Source organism: Oryzias melastigma, linkage group LG14 (assembly GCF_002922805.2).
Source record: "Oryzias melastigma strain HK-1 linkage group LG14, ASM292280v2, whole genome shotgun sequence".
Taxonomy (NCBI): domain Eukaryota; kingdom Metazoa; phylum Chordata; class Actinopteri; order Beloniformes; family Adrianichthyidae; genus Oryzias; species Oryzias melastigma.
In genome coordinates, this window is record NC_050525.1 from 5,200,720 (window position 1) to 5,221,965 (window position 21,246).

General features: G+C 40.0%; 1 long non-coding RNA gene across 1 annotated transcript in view; it reads left to right on the forward strand.

The window, feature by feature from the left end:
• Nucleotides 1-20,318: 20,318 nt before the first annotated feature.
• The window catches only part of LOC112138051, a 60,419-nt gene continuing 59,491 nt past the window's right edge, over nt 20,319-21,246 (forward strand). Inside the window, exon 1 of the long non-coding RNA XR_002917699.2 lies at nt 20,319-20,429. This is a non-coding gene — a long non-coding RNA (uncharacterized LOC112138051). The remainder of the gene's footprint in view (nt 20,430-21,246) is intronic.

Below are 21,246 nucleotides of genomic sequence, written 5' to 3' on the forward strand. Positions count from 1 at the left end.
ACATTCAATCATTGGTTTCTCAGAGTTCTTGATAAAATAATCAAAGCTAACATCAAAATGCTCTTTCATTGATTTACAATCCTTTTTTCTGGTTCTGCTCGTCATGATGTCATCCTCTTAGAGGAGGCATCGTTCACTATGCCCAAAATTCATTTTCACCGGGTAGTACTCAAATTTTGGTGAGTTTTTACACATGTGGCGGGGGTCAAATTTTCTGAAAGCTGCAGAAATTTTTCCAGCTGCGAAAGCAAAATGGTCATTGATAATAAATAGATAAAGTAGCCCCCACTGGGTCTGGTTTGAACTAATGGAACATTTAAAGACCTGAAGAGGTTTGGAGGGTCAGTAAGAGAGAGAAGGAACAAACTCATAAAGGACATGTGTTGAAGTCAAGGCCCAGGTGCTGGAACCGGCCCTCCAGATCATTTTATGTTATTGTCATCAATGGCCCGATGTTGTCTTGCGCTTATTTCTAACTTGTGTAATTTTGGCAAAATATTTTTATGGAGAGTAAAATATTGAAAGTTATTTAAGGTTTAAAGTCTCCCTCCAATAAAAATCCTGTTTTTTTGAGTTTTTAACATGTATTTGTGCCATTTCTCTCCTGAAAGAGAACAAATGAAATATAAATGTAAATGGAATGTAAATATAAATGTAATAAATCATTTCCGAGTATTTCTCCTTTAAAATATATGTCAATTTTGGAAACAGAGGCTTCAGATCAACATGAAAATTGTCCTTTTTAGACATTTATTTTGTGGGATTTTGGTTAAAAACTTCTTCATCATCATTAAAACACTACTGACTTTGTGCTGACTGACACCAGTGAGGTTGTTGCTCATTACTGCCCCCACCTGGAAAGTATTTGAGCTGCAGGTTCATGTGCTGCTTCATTCACTGCATGTTTTAACTTCATAATGAATATTTTTGTTTTTGAGTCCAGCGGAGCCCCAAAAACAAACATAAACTCTTCATTTCTTCTTACGTTTATAATGTAAAGTGAACCGTGGAGATCTAACAGGATTCTCTTCTTCCTCGTGAAACAGGTTTTGTCAGAGTTTGAGTCTCAGATTCTCCACAGCTTTTTACATGTTTGTCCTGCAGGTGGCAGCCTCTCACCTGCTGAGAGATGGATCCACCTCACTTCCTGTTTCATTTCCGTGCTCCTAACGTGATGTGTTGATCAGAAGGAGCCTGCTTTTGTATTCTGATGCCCGTCTTTGGTCATTGTTGAGCTCCTGTCTGGTAGAGCTGAGGGCCTCACACAATATTATGGGGGGTCTGCCAACATCAGACACATGGGGGCCGGGGGTCTCACCCCTCACCCCACTCTTCTTTACCCAGCATTCCTGCCGTGACCTCTGACCCCAGGACGCACAGCCCCCCCTCCCAGAGGCCATCCAGGTGTCCTTCAGTGTAACCTTCTGACCCCGTGGGTCAAAAAGTGAAACACTTTGTCTACTTGGGATAAATGACCCCCCCTCCCCTACCATGAAGGCGTGAGTGCGTCGACCGGTTCAGCCTTTCTTCTAGTACGCCGACCCCCCCACAGTAAAGTTACCTTTACCCCGTCGGGGGGGGGGCACTGTGTATGACTTATGGACAAATGGAGCAACTTTCAGGGAGGAGGACAGTTTAAAGTGGAGTAAAAGGTCAGAGTGTTAGAAACGAGAATTTATGGGTTCTATGGGTCTGACTTGAGATGTTGGTGTGTTTGGGTGAAGGGGGGGGGGGGTCGGCAGCATTTTGGGGCAAATCTTGCTTCCGATGCCTCAGTGCAGCGCCTCGCCGCGGGGCACAACAGTTCGTCCTTGATGTCATTTGGTAAATGTCAGTCACTGTAAACCCCTTCACCATGTTGCTGCCCCCCAGAGCCACGTTCATCCTTCAGCTTTACAGTGAAGCGTGGGGGGGTGGGGGTCCTCAGCTCCTCCTTTACATAATCCACTGTGTCACGGCTCACGAGACGCGCTGAAGAACCGAGAGAGACCTTCACTGAGGGACATGACAGAACGGGGTGGGGGGGTTGCTGGCCATGGCCTTATGGTGACCTTTGACCCCAGGTCGGGGCAGGACCCCTGCTTCACATTGGTGTTCTGACAGCTGACTCAAAATGGAGTCCAGCTGCAGAGTGGTAAACGGTGGAGCGCCATCACAACTGAAAATGAAGCTTCAGTCAGTCATCAGGAGTGACTGACTTACAACAAGACAATAAGTTAAAGTTAGAAGTTTCAGACTCTTTTTTTTTTAGTTGCATTCTGTTTCTAAACTAGTGTGGTTATTGTTCTTTAGACTTTAAATCAGTGGCGTACCTGCAAAGCCTTCAGTGAAGGCCTAAAAATATCTATAAGGAAGTCTCTAAATAACAGATAAATATTTTTTTTATATATATCTAAAATTGTCTGAAATATATTTCAGATCATTCCAGTTTTTCTGTCAGTTTCTCTCTCAGCCTTACGTGCTGCTGTAAGTCCCATGAAAGTTTCTAACCAATCAGATTTGATCTCTCACTTGTTGCTGGGTTCATGAAAGTCTGCCTTACATTCATACAGTCAGTGCTTCTGTCCTCACTTCAGGTCTTGCAGTGGCTTTCCATAAAAATACAGCTGATTAAACCATAGACATATATGGATTAAATGTGTTGATTCAACTGATCAGAATTTGAGTTTGAGTATTTGTAGCTTCATGAGGGCGGAGGATGACATAATCGCCTCTGATTGGATGGTCAAAGCTTGCACTATGAAAAGCTAACGTCTTCTGTACTTCAGGGCGTAGGCAGTAGCTGTACTTGATTTTTTTCTGATTTACTCACTGTTTCTTAGTTGACAAAAGGAGAAAGCGGACATGTTGATTTAGTTGTAGATTTATTGCATACATTATTCTTATGATGGATTTTTCTAGAAAACTGGGACATTGTAAAAAAAAAAGGCAGACCAACCCTGAAGCTAGCAAGCCTGACTCAGCTGAGAACAGGATTTATCCACCACTTTCATTCTTCCAGCAGTTTTGGCTGGAAAGGGTAACAGAGTTTGGTGACAATGTTGAGAACTTCCATGCTGCCACTGAATGCACCACAGGCGCACAATGAGCTGCATCTTCTCATTAGGACAAAAACAGGTTTCAAGACCCTAAAAACTAGTGTTTACCACCCTCAGTGACCCCCAGAAATTCCAGGAACACCAAGAAAAACACAGAACTACGATCTCTGATCCGTCTTCGCTGAGAACATAGATGACTGGAACATGCAGGGAAATCTCCCGCTGATCTCCTGGACTTCCTTCATGGATAGAGATCATCTTTAAATAAACTGGATTTGCTGAAAATAAAAAGTTTCATGAGTTGTCAATTGCTTTGATGTTTTTGTTATTGCAGTGGGAGGAGACTTGCACACTGTTAGATTTTACAATATGTGCAATTGTAGTGAATTCTATGGAGGGATTTTGTGCCACCATATTGTAATCAAAAGTCAGAGTTTTGACATCAAAAATTTTCTAAGTTGCAAACAAAATGTAAAGTGTTAAAAAATATATATAATTTGCAAATAAAAATATTAAATATTTGCTTCAAAACCTTTTTTTTTTTTTTGCATTTGCAGCTTTTTTTACATGCAAATTATCTATTTAAGTTATCAATTTATGATGGAATTGCTCCACAAAATGCTATTGATATATAACAGGATGATGTTAGAAAGATTAAATAGTTCATATTTGGGAGGATGGTTTTGATGGAGGACGACTGAAGCTCTGAGATTGACGGACTCCTTTAGATCCTGTATTTTCTGCTGATTTCATTCCTGAAATCATTCAGCAGTCATCTCCGTCTGCTGAATGTTGAAAACATGCTGAAGCTTCCTGTAACAGCGGAGACTCTGGGTGAGTGTACGCTGAAGGATCCTGAAGGTCATTTGGGTCTCGGGGTCGGAAGTCGTCCTTCCTGACGCCTCCATAAAGATAATTCACTACAAAAAGTAGAAGTTCCTGCTGTCGGGCTGGATGCTCCCTGAGGGTTCCGGTCTGATTCTGCATCCTGACAGCTCCTGAATCTCACAAGCAGAACCCAGAGACAAGTGTGATGAACAAACAACATGAAGTCAAACCAGCTGAAGCAGAGCGTCTGCAGGTTTTCTAGAAGCAGGAGAGACGACAGACTGACTGTCTGAGCATGTCAGGAAGCAGCAGCCTGTCAGTCACAGTTAGGCTCTGCCACCTTTCAATTCTGGGACCATCTGCTCCATCACTAACAACGTCTGATAAGAGCAGTCTACTATCGAGCACGCTGTAACATCCACCAGAGGAAACGCTCGCCGGACTGAGACACAAACTGTGCTTCACATTTAAGGTCACCCTCAACAGAGCTAAAGGGCGCATCAATTTTTGAGGAGGAGCCTCGATCACGCAGCCCCCCCACGGAGAAACGGCATTTGATTTGTGTGGAATCAAAGCTGTGCATGATTGGAATGAGCAATAAACAGACCAGATAAAACAGATGGAGAGCGCTTCAGCAGGGGGGGGCTTCAGCATCCGAGGGGGGGCTTCAACATCCAGCAGCACGAGGCAGGTGTCAAAAACAATATGCTGCTTTGAAAGTTATGGGAAGTTTGGAAAAGACTCCACAGTGACAACACAATAAATGATTTCGTTTTCCAATCCCATCCTTTCATCCTGTTTGTGTCGGAGCTGTGCAGTCCAAACAGAGATGTCCTACGGTGGCCCTGAGGGACAAATCACTCGATTCAGACACATTTTAAAAATCACCATAATTACAGGAAATATAAAAAAAAAATCAGACATTTTAGGAAACCAAACTAATTTCCAGAAATCAAAATGTGAGTTCTATGAATATATTTATATATGTATATATATTTCAACCATTAACACGATAATTCCAGCAGATTCTGAAGGGGGAAAAGCGGCGTGACATGTCCTGAACATACAGAATGTTTTGTTTGCAGAAATTAGAAAGAAATTCCCTTTCACTTTCAATGGGGCAAAAAAATCACACAAATTGTGAAAAATCTTAAAAAATTTAAAATATACATATACCAAAAGTACAAGCCGGAATGTCTATAACTAGCTGAACATTTTGATACTAAGGTTGCAGAAATTGCTGAAAGTGTGGTTGAGTTTTTACAAATCAAATAACATTTGGAAGAATAAAAATAAGGAATAATAATAACTAGAAAAGTTGCATTACCTGCGATAATGTTAGAATGAGTGCTTTTTGCTGAAAATTGTTGCTGAAGATGCTGAAGCTTTTTGTTGAAAATGGTGACACAAAAAACTTTAATTGCTAAAGGGATTTGCTGAAAGTGCAATACCTTAAAAATCCCTAATACATGCCAATTTTTCAAAATATTTAGTGTATTGCTTAAATATGAGCTAAACTCCAAATTAGCCATAAAGGCTAGCACGATGCTTGAATACTAGCTAAACTCCAAAATAGCCTAAAATTCCTCAGCAAACTAATTTAGTCAAAAATGTTAGCCTGATGCTAAAATGGAAGCTAAACTCTAAATTAGCTTAAATAAACTCAGTAGAAAACATATTAGCCAAAAACATTAGCATGTTGCTAAAATATTAGATAAACTCCCAATTTTGTTGAAAATGACTCTAGAAGAATCAAACAGTCCATGAATATATTTAAAGACTTGTTGCTAATCTACTTAAGATTTTGACATTTGAAAACTTTCCTATTAATTAGGTCATATTTTGCTGAATATTTCAAAAACTATACAGTTTATGAATACCAAAAAGACAAGCAGTAATGTCCTGAACGAGCGTTTTGATACTTAGAGAAGATTGCTGAAATCGCTGAAAGTGTGATTGAATGTGGCCAAAAACATACAGAAAGGAGCAGGAGAATCCCTATAGTGTGAACGTTTTACTCTAAGATTCTGGTCTTTCACAGAGACAGGATGACTTGGTACATTCTACATATAATCCCATTTTCACTTGAATCTGGGAGAAAACGCCGAGCCGTTCCCAGAAGAACAATGGAAGCGTGAACAGTTTGTCACGGACGTGTTTGCATTCGGAGCACAGGAATGCTGTCATTTAACGGCAGATGTTGTGTTCACGCTGGGAGGAGCAGGATCTCCCTCCATCTGCTGTATGTGAGCCCGCTGCTTTCACAACCTGGACTTTTTTCATTTTTACTGACCATTCAAATGTGTTGCATTGGCGGTGTACTTTACAAACTGTGTTCATGAATCAATGACCTGTGCTAACCGGAGCTCAAGCTTCAGGAAGGAGAACAACAGCTGAGAGAAAAGTGTGGGATGAACAGAATTCTCAGAACAGCAGCGTGAGCTTTTCTCCTTCAGAATCTGCTGGAATTATCCTGTGAACGCTTGAAAAGTTAGAGTAAATCAAAGAACATAAGCACAGGAGCTCCGATGTTAACGGGTTTAAAAGTGAATTTTGAACATCGTTAATACAGAATCTGCAGATATGTCAAGTTTATGTTTGATTATAGCTACAGATCAATTCTGCAGGTTCAAATAATGCTCAGAACATTAGCGTGATGGACTTTAATAATGCATTAATGGTTAATATTTGTATTGTTTTCACACATTTGCTGCATCTCCAACACTAAAGTCCAGCTTCAGCTGGAGCGGCTGAAGCACAAACTCCAGGAGACGGCTTCATTCTACTGATCTGACTCTGCTCAAAGACAAAACTCTGTCAACACAAAGCAGAGTTCACTGAAAGTGTCCCTGGAGCGCAGTCTGACCCAGTTTTAGAATCCACGAGTCGCTGAAGCTGTGTGATCGTACACACAAGAAGAAAAACCAACCCAGAAGAAACTATCAAAACAACCCAGATCCTCCATGATGTGATCTAATGAGCTTTCTACTATTCTGAAGAGATCAAAAACACTAAATGTTTTCCAATTCCACCCATTCATCTTGTTTGTGTCAGAGCTGCGGAGTCCAATCTTAATGTTTCAGATGTACCAATAAATACCTAATTGAACATGAAATTCCTCGCCTGTGTGTATTTATGCAGTATTTAGAGGGACGTCCATAAATGAAGCCCTCTTTTTCAATCAGCTGTCTGCTTTCATCCCACTTCACTATCTTCTAGTTCTAGATCATCTGTCAAAGTCAAGGCCCAGGGGCCAGATCCGGCCCTCTGGGTATTTATATCCAACCCATCTGATCATTTTATTTGATTGTTATTAACGGAATGATGTTATCTTGTGCTTATTTTTAACGTGTTTAATTTTGAAAAAATATATTTTTATAGAGAGTAAAATATTGAAAGTTATTTAAGGTTTAAGTTGATTTATTTTTGAATAATATTCCAGAATTTTTATTATTCATAATTATGTTAAAAAGTTACAGTTTTAAAGTTTTAAAATTTGACATTCTGCTAGATTTTTGGACTATTTTGGTATTCACTAAAACATTTTTAGGCTATTTTTAAGTTTAGCTAATATTTCAGCTACATGCTATCTGTTTTGTCTAATTTAGGCTGTTTTATTTATTTATTTATTTATTTATTAAGCTGATTCTGAGTTTAGCTGAAATTTCAGCCACATGCTAACTGTTTTGGCTAATTTAAGCTTTTTTTCATTTTTTAGGCTATATTTGAAGTTTAGCTATTTTTTCAGCTACATGCTAGCTGCTTTGACTAACCTAAATGCTTTTGTTTGTTTGTTTTTTAAGCTAATTTGGCATTTAGCCAATATTCTAGCTGGCTATCAGCTTCAGCGTTTTTAGCTATGTATTTCAGCATCTTCAGTTATCAGCTCTATCATCTTCAGCAGCCAAATTCAGCTTACAGCATTCACACTAGTATTATCACGGGTAATACTGGTGTGAATGAATTTATTTTTAATGTTCAATAAATGGGGCTGCACGGTGGCGCAGTGGTTAGCGCTCTTGCCTCACAGCGAGAAGGCCCCGGTTCGACTCCTGGCTGGGACCTTTCTGTGTGGAGTTTGCATGTTCTCCCCGTGCATGCGTGGGTTTTCACCGGGGACTCCGGCTTCCTCCCACCGTCCAAAAACATGCTTCATAGGTTAATTGGTGACTCTAAATTGCCCCTAGGTGTGAATGTGAGAGTGAATGTGTGTGTGATTGAGGCCCTGCGACGGACTGGCGACCTGTCCAGGGTGTACCCCGCCTTCGCCCATCAGTGGCCGGGTTAGGCTCCGGCACCCCCGCGACCCCGAAAGGGACAAAGCGGTCAAGAAAATGGATGGATGGATGGATGTTCAATAAATGTTTATCCTGTTCGACCTAAGGTGTGTTTTGGATTTTGGCCCCTTGTGTGATTGAGTTTGACACCCCCAATTTAGAGATTTTTGAGAATTACAGAATATTTTCCCTCCAGAAGTTTGCTCTTGGTCTCCCTGTAAACTTTAAAGTAATGCAAATATATTTGTGCAATTCAAGTTGCAAACATAAAGATTCCTTTGTTCACTTTGGCAGAGATCAGACATTATTTGATTGCGTCACTTAACATTACTTTTTGTTAATATACCTTTAAGTAGGATGGAATGATGCACAAACCGAACTTCACGCTTCATTTACTTCAAAAGTCTTCAGAATTACAAGTGGCAACTTTATCCTGTCTCCAATGACAAACGTTATCAGGTAAAAGTATTCATCTTTGGAAGGATGTACAGTCACACGCTCAACAGTTGACCTAGACTTGACCTCTCCTCCTCTACAAACAAAAAGGTCAAAGAGAGTCCAACTCTGCTCAACAACACGCTCTTCTGGAGAGCAGCACAAGGACGAAAACAATGAGGCGTTCATCCCGAGACAGCTTCAGGGAGCGAGTGGGAGGAGAGCGAAAAGATAACATCACAGAACAACACAGACAAGACGGGAGAAAGAGGGAGAGCAAGAGGAGGACGAGAGTCATCAGAGATCAGGGTGACCCTGCACCGCTCACACATGCTTCTGCTGTGAGCTGAAAGGAAAAGAAGCCAAGTCTTCTGAGGACTTGGCTTTGGAAGTGACCGTGTAACCACGATTATATCGGTCATGAGTCGATAGCATGTCTTGGAAAAGTTTTCTAGCTCCTGCATTGATTGAAGGCGGAGCCTGAGTGAAAGGAGACGATGAAAAATGCAGAGCAAGGCTAAAACTTGTTGAAATTCTGTCTGAACAGATCCGTTGAGTCCAGATCTAGCTCAATTCTGGCACAATTCAGGAGTCATGTGACAAACTCTTCATTGTACGAAAAAATGTGAACACGAGTCGTTTAATTTCTCTTTAGATCAGCTCTAAGCATCAAGCTCAAAGAGTTTCACTGAGGGAGAGTATTTTTTTTTTATTTCTACCTTTAAACTTCTTTAACTGTTTATTGTTTGAATGAAGAGAGTCATCAGAAATGTTAATAAAGATTTGTTTGTATTACAGAAAAAGTTTGGTTCTGGGTCTTTCATGCTTGGAATGAACTTGGACCATAGATCTTAACTTACAGCCCTGATGCTGATTGTTCCAAACCAATAATACAGGAGAAGAAGGAGGGCCACTGGCAAGCTAGGAGTCAACCTTTCATCAGTTTAAAGACCCACTCCAAAAATTCGGTTTTTGGATTTTTAACTTATTCTTGCAGCATTTTTCTCATGATGAAGGACATCTAAAAATAAGTTAATATTAAAATAATAATTCTAAGTATTTATTTATTCAAATTGGTTGTGAATCAGGAGTAGATTAAAAAATGCTGTTTAAAAATGTGATTGATATGTACAAAATACAATAGGTAGGCCACAGGCTTCCTGCTCTTCTCCATTCGGATGTATCCACTTGCAGACAAATAGATCCATGAACGTCTTTGTTTTTCTTAACTGAGATGGTATTTTGCTACGTTAGGTTAGGCTAGGCAAGGTCAGGTCAGGTTAAGTTAGGTTAGGTTAGACTAGCTTAGATAAGCTAGGCTAGGCCAGGTTAGGTTAGGTTAGGCTAGGCAAGGTCAGGTCAGGTCAGGTTAAGTTAGGTTAGGTTAGCTTGGATGGGCTAGGCTAGGCTAGGTTAAGTTAGGTTAGGTTAGGTTAGGCTAGGCAAGGTCAGGTCAGGTCAGGTCAGGTTAAGTTAGGCTAGGTTAGCTTGGATGGGGTAGGCTAGGCTAGGTTAGGTTAGGTTTGGTAAATTTTGTTACATTTAAAAATTTTAGTTTTTGTTAAATTAAAACTTTGGGTTGAGTATACCATCAACTCAATATTTCAAGTAGATGAAAACTAATCATTTTAAATGTAAGAAATTACAGAACTTTTGTTAAATGATCCAGCGTCTCACTTTTTTCAGTGTATGTTAGGTTATGCTGTGTTGTGTTGTGCTGAGTTGTGCTGTGCTATATAATGCTATGCTATTCTATGCTATGCTATGCTATGCTATGTTTTCCCAGTTCTGGTTCACGAGTGAGCAGACGCGTATCTTCAACTCTCCTAAACTCTTCGTCTTTTCAAAGTCGTTTACAATTCAATTCAATTTTATTTTATTTATACAGCCCAAAATCACAAAGGGAATTTGCCTCATTGGGCTTCATGCAGGTAATTTTACAGATGCAGAAAATTAGTCATAAAATATAAACAATTGTTAAAAACTAAACACACTACATAAACTGGTTATCCCTGCCCTTAGACCCTCCCTCCCGGTAAGGAAAAACTCCTAAAAAAACCTGAGTCAGGAAAAAAGAAGAAACCTTAGGGATTCCCACATGAAGGAGAGATCCTATCCCAGGACGGACAGGAGATACCAGAACAGTTAAAGAAAGATTAGCTTCTACAACTATGTATCTAAGAGTTCATTCAGATAAAGCTGAGGGACGAGTGATGATGAAGTCCATAGTCAAGATGAAGCAGAAGTGCAGTCCACGACCAGGAGGAAGATGACCCAGCAGGAATCACTCTCACTCAGAGATGCAGGATGGTGTCGGGGGCGTGGTCCACGGCCAAGAGTGGGAGCGTGGGCGATCCACCGGGGATCTGAAATCTCTCCCGCTCCCCAGAGGAGAGTGGGAAAGAAGAACAACATGTGAATGGAACTGCACCAACAAAAGCATGGAGAACTAAATACAATAAATAATAAAGAATAGAAGAGAGGAGAAGTAGATGAGAATAGAGAACAGAACCCCAGAGCTGATCTGAAAAATAACGCTGATAGAAAATCTAAATTTATATTTAAACGCATCAATATTAATTTATTAATCTAGCCTCACAAGGACCACAGGAGAGGGAATATTCTCTGATTACTAGCTAGCCTGGCAGAACGCCTGTCCAAAGAGGAATGTTTTAAGGCTAGTTTTGAAGGTAGAAACTGTGCTGGCCTCTCTGACATGAGCTGGGAGCTTATTCCATAGAACAGGGGCTTGATGGCTGAAGGTTCTACCTCCAACTGTACTTTTAGAAATTCTAGGAACTACAAGCAGTCCAGCATTTTGTGAACGAAGTGTTCTGACTGGTTGGTAAGGAACTATGAGATCTCTAATATAGGATGGGGCCACACCATTCAGAGCCTTATAGGTTAACAGGAGGATTTTGAACTTGATCCTGGATTCAACTGGTAGCCAGTGGAGAGAAGCTAACACAGGAGTGATGTGTTCTCTTCTACTAGTTCCTGCTAACAATCTTGCTGCTGCATTCTGGACAAGCTGAAAACTTTTTAAAGAACTTTTAGGGCATGCTATCAGTAAAGAGTTACAGTAATCCAGTCTAGATGTAACAAATGCATGGATGAGTTGTGACCCCGTGATGTAGTTTGTGAACAGGAGAAATTCGCATTAAAGACAAAGAAAAGTCATATTTAAAATAGACATGTTAAATGTAAAATTAAGTGTTGCATTCATATTTTTTTCCTGTAAAGTGATGCACAAACTATCATTTTGTGAACAGGATATTGTGAGCCAACAAATTCTTTATTTTGTTTGAATAATAGTTTAAAATTAAAGGAAATTGTTTACATCAAGGTATTAGAAATTGTCTATAGAGTAAAACATAATTTAGTTTCAAAAAATATACAGAAGCTATTTACTTTAAGGGTTAGTAAGTATAATTTAAGAAGTCTTTATTGTTTTGAACAGGTTAAAGCTCGAACTAATGCTAAAATGAGATGTGTTTCAGTTCTTGGAGTAAAATTATGGAATCAATTGAGTGATGAATTAAAATTAAGTTCTTCACTTTTGCAGTTTAAAAAAAGTTTAAAACGTAAATGTTTGAATGACTACAACATGTATATGTAACTTGTATTTGTAAATTGTTTTTTCTTTCATATTTAATTATTTGTTGATCAGCATAGATATTGTTTAGTGTTCAAGGAGAGGCATTGAATAAGCTTAATAAGCTTCTGCCTATTCCTTTTTTTTATTGGTTGTTTTTTTTTTTTTTACTGTATAATGTGTTAATTGTACAAATGGGAACTACACCAATAAACTTGAAACTTGTGCACAAATGTGTATTAATGAATACAACTTTCTCTTTATGAAAACGATTCTATTTGACAGCTGTCTTTCCTCATGCACTTCCCTCTCTGCAAGTTTTATGGCTCCTAAAGGTGAACCACGGCACCCTAAAGTAGATCAGTTCAACACATGATTGACCCTTACTGACCCCGTATATGCATGGTATGCACAGAGACCCGGACAATGGTCGATTCCAGTGTCCTACAAACACTGAAACCTGCCTTCCTGGTTCTTTAACTACAGCGGATTTAAAGTAGATGAACTGAGTAAAAACTTCAACCAACATGTCCTTCCTGACCTTCACCCTCCCTGGGTCATCTGAAGGTCAGAAATGGACTCATTTATATGAAGGAATCTTCCACACGAGTGTTGGACCTGACGGTCCACACCATGACCTGCTTCATTTATTCAATGGACTGTTGCAGCACTTTGGAGGCTGGAAAAAGCCGGGCTGTCAGACGGGGCTCCAACCGTGTCACGGTCAAAGAAGCATATTTTTGCTACTCTGCATTTTGGAAATAAACTATGACCGGCGCTGACACGACGCGAGCGTGTGGGTCTGCAGATCAATACCCACCTATTGGATAGACAGCAGCGAGGCACTGCAGTGCAATCAGGGAATTTCCTCTGGGGAGGAGCGGGTCAGTGGGGGTGCAGAGCATCAGGCTGATCGTGCTGTTTAAGATGGGAGGACAGGCGAGCGTTGTGTGTTTGTGTTGCAGCTGCTGAGGCGTGAAATGGAACTCAGGTAGTTGAGTAGGCCTTAGGCCTTCGCTGTATCTTCCGCCAAGTGATTACTTTACTCCATTGATTTTCTCCCCCCTCCACTGATCTGAGAAGATCACTGGAAACAGAGAGAATGAGAGAAAGAGCAGAGGCAGAGAGGAAAGAGCAACCATCGATTGACCTACTACCAGGATGGGGTGACTGACAGCACCTTGAGTGGCAGAGCTCCTTCCTTTGCTAATCTCAGACTGAGATCCCGCTGTGTTCTGTATGAATGCAGACAGAGAACGGATCTGACAGCAGGACAAGCTCTGCTGTGGTTCTGCTGTGTAAATATCATTTGCTGTATGCAATTGTTAGCATGAAGGACCAGGATCAACTCAGACTTCACTTCTGCCAGCGTGTTAGGCTGTAAGGTATTTTTGTGATATTTTTGGTTTGTATAACAAACTAAACTAAAGCTTTTTAGAGACTAAACAAATGATCATCATCATTTCAGCCTCATTCTACTACCCAACCAGCAAAACTGAGAGGGCCCCATATGGTTTAAAAGTGGACAGACAATGTGGACCCAGAATGGGGTGTCTGCAGTTTCTGTGGTGGGCCCACCTGTGTTTGCCCACATTGGCTAAAGTGGAAACTCAGTGGGTTGTCTCGCTACACTATCCAGCCGCCTGGTGGACAGTGGAGCTCGCTAGCTCACTAGCATGCTACAGCGGAGCTCTCTAGCTTGCAACAGAAGAGCTTAATAGCATGCTCCAGCAGAGCTCGCTAGCTCGCTACCGTGGAGCTCACTAGCATGCTATAATGGAGGTCACTAGCATGCTACAATGTAGCTCACTAGCATGCTACAATGGAGCTCACTAGCATGCTACAGTGGAGCTCACTAGCATGCTACAATGGAGCTCACTAGCATGCTACAATGGAGCTCACTAGCATGCTACAATGGAGCTCACTAGCTCTCTACAATTGAGCTAGCACGCTACAGTGTCCACCTGAGCACCAGCTGGCTAGCGTAGCAGGCTAACCCACTAAAATCCCACTTAAGTCAATGTGGGAAAACACAGGTGCGGCCACCACAGAAACTCTGGACAAACCCAATCTCGGCCCACATTTTCTGCCCACTTTTAAACTATATGAGACACCTGGTCTTGCTAGCTGGGTGCTGGCGGTTAGCCTCCACAAACGTCTCCATTTTTGGTGGTCTTGCGCCACATGCCTCCATACCCTTCCTGATTTCTTATTATTGTCTCTCCATTGCTGCTTTGGTCTCCCTTTGCTCTTCTTCCATTTCTTCGAGTCCATTCCTCTACTTTTCTGGCCAATTTTTTTGGTATTGGTTCTGAAAAGATGCCCCGCCCACCTACTTTTTGCCTCTTCTGTTGTGCTTATCACACCTTTCACTTTTGTTTTTGACAGCGTATTTCATCACAGGTTTAGTCTTTCCTTGTTAGACTGTATAAAACATTGATCTTCTATGCTTCTCTGGGTAACAGACAACTTTTCTCTTTGACGTCTTGTGATAGATCGTGTCACTGCTCCACATGTCATTGTTGGTACGAAGACTGTGTCCATGGTCTTCTTTTTCAAGCATTTAGGCATTTTTTGGTCTTTTATGAATGTGCTGTACTTCCATCCTTCTGTTATCCAGTCCTTAATGTCTTCAGTCATCTTGTTCCAGATGTCAGCAAACTCCCAAAATACTTGTCTCCCTCAACATCCTCAATTACCTTCTTTTTTGTCTTTTGGTTACGTTATCGCACACGATCATTGTTTGGATGAAATGGAGATGAAAGAAAACATAATAATACTGAAGAATAACAAGAATAACTTTTAATTAATTGAGTTAAACATGGTGGAGATGCTACACCAGCTTGTTACCATCGTCCAATGGACGTCAAGATTGATGCCACATTGGATAGGGCAGTAAACAATGAGACATGGCTTATACAGTGAAATGACCAAAAAAATGCTTATTTTTAATCCAATTTTCAAAAAACTCTGGTCTTCACAAAAATAAGACCCAAGGAGTAGTAATAATGTTTCTGCCTAAACTTTTCTACATATAAATATGTTATTATATAGGAAACATGATGCTACCTACTCATGAGACCGTGCTCCCAATCATCCTGTTGAACTGTTAACACTTTGGTTGTTCTTTAGTATTCGTTGGAGATTTTCATTACAGGTATTAAATTATTTTACCAGAATTTATTCTCAATCTAGCGGTTCACTGTTCTCTGGATTTTTGCTTTTCAATTCCTAACACCACATAACAAAGTTCTTATTTTATAAATTCACATAAAAATGTCAGTAAATGTAGAAATGTTTCCCTCCATTGTCAGTGTTTATGGAGGTTTTAACAGATTTAATTTAGAGTTTCATAGCTTAACGATTTATCATTCACGTTGAGTGAATTCTACCTGTTTTCCATAATCTGATTAAAAAGATTATAACAGGAGAACGGTGAGAGCAGAAAGCTTGAGTGAGGTATTGTTTGAAGCGAATACTTTGCTTATTCTTTGAAATGCAGACAAAGACAGAAAAAAGCCAAATTAAAGAAAAATCAGGTTGAAAATGTGCACATGCATGAGAGTGCAGCACGGTGTTACCCATAAAAAAAAGTTTTTTTTTGTTTTTTTTTTCCTTTTTCCAGGGTCACAGATGAAAACATTTTGGATGATTTTTTTTAATATTTTAGCTTCACACGTAAAGTGAGATTTTCCTGCTTAACATGAGTGAATGCAGACTGTAAGGGTTCTATGGCTTTTGGTTTGTTTTTTGGCCATGTTCTATGTTTTCCTGTCAGTCACACCAGTTCCAGGTTAATCATGATTCACAACGGTTTTAATTTCAGTTAACTGCCCTTAGCCTATTTAAGTTTCTGGTTATCTGTTTTTTTTTTTTGTTTTTTTTTTTTGGTCATCCTTCAGTTAATTAAATACAGTATTTAAAGTTTCTGCCACCAAGCCTGGTTTCCTACGTTTGGGTCGTCCACCACTAGCTCTTGACAGAATGACCCGACCATCTTGGACCAGGATCATTTTTGCTGCAATTTTTTTTTTTATTTTTTTTTTTTTGCCATTGTAGTCCTATTCACGAAATGTCACACAGTACCTGAAGTCGTTTTTGAGTCACCCCAGCAAATGTTTCAATGTGGGCCCCATATGATTTACCTTTGGGCTGAATTGGTGGCCCCCAGGTGGGTTTGTCCGCAGGTTCCATGGTGGCCCCACCTGTATTTGCATACACTGGCTTAGGTGGGGTCTCAGTGGTCTGGGTCCCTACACTAACCAGCCGTCCGGTGGACAGCGTATCGAGTTAGCGAGCTCCACTGCCCAGTGAGCCAGACTCCTGAAAGCCCACTGAAGTCAGTGTAAGTAAACACAGATGGGACCATGGAACCTACGGACAAACCCACCTGTGGGCCCACCAATTCAGCCCAAAAACCATATGGGACCACTTTGAAACGTTCACTGGGACGCCACGCCATGTCTTCCATGCTCCTGTGTGTTCTGGAAGAGGTTCGCCGGGTTCGCTCCTCTTCTGTCCTGTGTCTCTTCCTGGTCACCAGTCCTTCCCATACTCTCGTTCCATGTCTAAGGAGGATCGCAGTGGCTGTTTCCCTTCATGTTTCTGGTCCCTTGTTCTCCCATGCCCCCTCCTCTTAGGTTTTTGGGCATCTGGGATTGTCCCTTTTGGGGAGGGGTACTGTAAGGATTCTGCGGTTTTGTTTTTTGGTCATGTTGTGTTTTCCTGTCAGTCACACCAGTTCCAGGTTAATCATGATTCACAGCTGTCTTCATTTCAGTTAACTGTCCCCAGCCTATTTACGTTTCTGGTTTTCTGTTCATATTTGTCGTTTTGGCGTTTATTTTTTATTTTTTGGTCATGTTTCAGTCAATTCAATATTTCAAGGTTCTGCCACCAAGCCTGGTTTCCTGCATTTGGGTACTCCAACACCAGTTCCTCACAGTAGACATATACTGTGTATTGGCGTCGTCCGTGACAGTTTCTATGTTCTAAGTAAAGGTTCTGTCACTGAGGACACTTCAGTGTGACGCTCAGTCATTGTCTTCACATCCGGTCTTCTGTCAGTACTCTACACATTTCCATCAACAACAGAAATGCTTATTAAATATTAGCGGGCAGCTAAAAAGAGCACTTTAGCCACATCTAAGTTGTACTTCTGCCCTCACTGTAATAATTTTCCCGCTAAGGAAGAAGGGCACTCGGCCCGCCCCGCTGCACAGAAGGTCAAACACAGCAGTCTTACTGGAGCTTCATTAGGTGAGGAAGCATGTAAAGGCCACTGTCCTAATTAAGACCTGAGACCTGCGTGCAGCAGCGGCACAGTCTGGGTCTGCAGAGTGATAAGTGCTTGATCCTGATCAATAAGATGCACAGCCCAGTTGCCACTTGCAAAATCAATATTGTTTTATTTGCTGCTACAATGGGCTTGTCTGGTTGCAAATGAGGTCTGAGCCGCAGAGTTACTTTGGAAGTGAAGATCTCACCCTGAAGACCTTAGCCTGGATTTCTGCCCCGGCACTCGTTAATGAGCAGGCCGACAGGCGCCTGTGCAGGTAACCTCCCCTGTCTGATGAGCCGGGGGGGAGACTGTCGCAGAGAAACACAGTCAAAGCCGTGTCCCTGAACTTCTTTTCATTGCTGTCCTGCTGCTTTATTACTAGACAAAAGGAAGGACAGCTTAAAGCCAGTGACGAGTTCCTGCCATCAGAGAGCAGCGAGTCAACGAGTTCTTTGAAACTGTTAATGCAGTCTGTAGACGTGCAGAGTGGGGAGTTAATCAGACCCCATCCTGATCCGCTCCGTTTAATTCAGAGAATCGTACTCACGCTCCTTCAATCAGGAGTCCTCACACAGGCTGATGGGACATTTCTCCTTCTGACTGGACTGCAGAAAAGACTGGAGAACATCGATGATGAAGAACCAAACATCTGGAAAAAGCACTTCTATGACTAAAATGTCAGCAAAAACGACAGCAAGAAAGTCAAAGTAAAATGTAACTTATGTTATTTTTTTGTTATTTATTATTATTTTATCCTTCTTCTTATTTGAATAGAAACAATCTAAACAAAAGTCTGGTTCCTCACATTTTCTGAAGCTGCTGTACCTAAAGATAAGACCGTGGTTCATCCGCACGACAAAAAATACCAATGAAGCTGCCAAACACTATGATCATATGTTAGCTATATTAGCACTGAAGAATAAATTATTTATGAAATGTGAATTATTTTTGTGAGCTCTTTTCTTACTCCAAGACTCTTCTTTTTTTTAAGAAACTTTATTGAATACAAACAGATTTACAGAACAATTAGACAAATGCATCCAAAACAAAGCAATGACAATAATAATATTCCAACACAGAATAGTTACAGTAGGGGAAACATGAGTAAAAAAGAATGTATATAAGTTAAAAAAGAAGTAATAAAATAATTTAGTCATAACGTAGTAAGGCACAAAGTTTAACTGTATGGTTTGCTTTGGTTGTCTGGATGCTTTTCATGGTGTCATAAAATCGATGTAATTCAGTTATACAACCAAAAAAATTAAGAGAAGTTTTTCTAACTCTGCATTTGTGTTAATAGAAGTTGGATTGAAATAATAATAAATTGACAATATTTTCTGTATCTTTATCATCAAACCTAAAACAAGTAATGACACATTCGAGATTTATTTTACAGTTTATTTTTAATTCACTATTTATGAATTGTTCCAGTTGGTTCCAAAGATCAGAAGAAAATGCACAATTATAGAAAAAGTATAGATTCAGGGGAGTTGTTACAAAAACTACAGTTATGATCAATATCTGAAAATGTTTATATGGACATATTTGTTGGGTAAATATTATGAAAGATTTTCTTTGACTTTATTGTTACTGCAAAATGTTTCAGGTAATGTCTATGCTTTATTCCAAGTAATATTTCCAAATGTATTATCCCAATAAAGTACACCTCTCGGTATGGTGTTTGTTTTTTCACCGAATGAGTTATGAATATGATTATTATTGCATTTTTTATTTAAGATATCAATTCCATTCATTGTCAAAGGAGGGTCTATTTTACTTATAACTTGATAATGCAGATGTCAGGTGATTAAATGAAATACACGATATTATAGAAATACCCAAATATAGAAATACCCAAATAAGTAACTACATCTTTCACTGGTATATTAAGAATCTTTTCGTAAGACTCTTCCTGAAAGGGGCGGTTCTCACCGGGTGACGTCAGGTCGTGGGAACCAGCTTGTTTTCATGGGTATGGGAGGGGCTGGTGCTGAGAGTACAGGTTTTTAGAGGAATAGACATCTGAGAATTGATCAAAAAACCGCTATGAGGTTCTTCAAATTGAGGATTGAACAGTATAATACACTTAAAAGCTCAAAAAGTTGGTTTTTCGTGTCATAGACCCTATCATTTTTTGACATTCCCAGATGCAGACTGAACCAGCCTTCCTTTCCCACCATGCTTTTGTTGACACTCTCCTGCTAGCTTAGAGACACTCACAACCAATGAGGTGTATTGCTAGACACAGGCTTTTTACTTTTGTCCAAGATACAGAAAGAGCGACGTCATATTGGAATGGTAAAAAAACAGTGAGACATGGCTTAGCAGACACAGTAAAATGACCATAAAATGCTTCATTTTGGTCCAATTTTTAAAAAGGAAAAACAGAAAAATTATTCCCAGGTCATGGTAATAAGGTTTTTGTACGAAGTGCAACAAGTAGGGACAATTCAAACTTTTTTTATAAATAAATTGGTTTTTATATAGGAAACCCAATCATACCTGATGCATGGTTGTGATTTTATTCAAATCTACACCAGAGGTGGGGACTGGAGTCACATGACTTGGACTTTGATATACATAACTTGTGACTTGACTCGGACTTTAGCCCTCTGACTCAGAAAGACTTGCTATTTTCCCCCAAATCCACAGATTACAAAGTGTATCGAGAAAAAGCCGCGCGCCGCGGTCTCTGTCTTTGTTTACATTCGTCTGTGGTGTCGGCCCAACATCCAATCAAATTAGGGAAACGTTTGATTGATGTGACAGTCCAACAAATCAAATTGCAGAAAAACATAGTCCCGCCTCCCCTTTAAAAGCGCGAGTTCCTGTTTGCGGGTGTTTTTATTTCTGGTATAAAAGTTTACAGATCGTCAGCAACAAACGGTTTGCAGTTTGCAGAGCATGTAGATATAAGGATTACTCACAGAGATTCAACAACCAACTTCATCTGACTGTAGGAGCAGCAACATCAAGTAAGTTCTGAGTGAAAGCTGACGCTAGCTTAGCGGCTAACCGCTAGCTGCAGTTAAATGAATGGGACTGTAAACTCTGTTAGCACTGTGACACCATGCAGCTTAGTATAATCACAGAGTGACAACAGGTGATTTGGACATTTCCACCACTCAGATCTTTACCTGGATCTGGGCGGGACGTGAGTGATCATAGCGGGACAGCAGGGCTGCTGGGACCCGAGCTGGGTTGTTTCCTGATAGAAATCCAGCAAACATATCATAGAATTCACAGAGATGCTGCATGAGGGTTCTTTCTTTCCTCTATTTTTTGCTTTACCACTTTTGCTGCTGTATGCTTTGTGGTGTGTTTCAGAAAAAAAGCATCCTCTTTCTCTGGGGGTCACATTCCGTCTTGATTATTTGTTGTTCCTTCTTTTTCATTGACAAAATATTTACATTTATTGCTTTAAATGTTTTTAATTTGCATGTCTTTATTTTAGTGTTTCATCTGCTATCACAAGATGTGTACTTCTGATAAAAAAGATGTGTCCACCATAAATACAATTTATTTGATTCTAATGAATTTAATCATGAATATACTCATAATCTCTGTATTCAGAGTATTTCCTGTTCAAGTACAGCGTGAACAAAGTAATATTTTGTGCATAACTTTGCAATATATATTTATACATAAAATTTCATGTGAATAGTCACTTTCTAAACATATGTACCTATATATATATATATATCCTGGTGTATATATATTGGTTTTATATATATTTATATATATTAGTTTTACATTTAGCGTTTTTGTCTTGAATACAGAATTTAACTTAAC